Below are 432 nucleotides of genomic sequence, written 5' to 3' on the forward strand. Positions count from 1 at the left end.
GGCATGTGCATTAGTATCTGGGTTTGGTGGCTGATGATGGGATGGATTCCCGGATGGGGTAGTCTCTGGATAGTCCATCCTTTCATCTTAGCTCTTAATTTTGTCTCTGTACCTATATCCTTTCATGGGTATTTTGTTCCTTATTCTAAGGAGGAATGAAGTATCCACACAATGGTCTAGGCAATCCTCATAATTATAAGAGCCATGATCAAGCCTTGATGTTGGTAGAGCATCAGAAAGGACCATGCATCATACCAGAGGCATCATAATGGGACCTTGAGGTGGAAAAGCATGGTAGACATTATAGAAACATTATGGAAGCTCACCATAGGTCTCATAGAGGGAAGGAAAGACAAGATTCTCAGAGAAATCTCCCAAACAATTCTGACTTTTATATCTTTTAGGGTCTAAATGGGGTCCACCCCATCCACC

Source organism: Mus pahari, chromosome 5 (assembly GCF_900095145.1).
Source record: "Mus pahari chromosome 5, PAHARI_EIJ_v1.1, whole genome shotgun sequence".
Taxonomy (NCBI): Eukaryota; Metazoa; Chordata; class Mammalia; order Rodentia; family Muridae; genus Mus; species Mus pahari.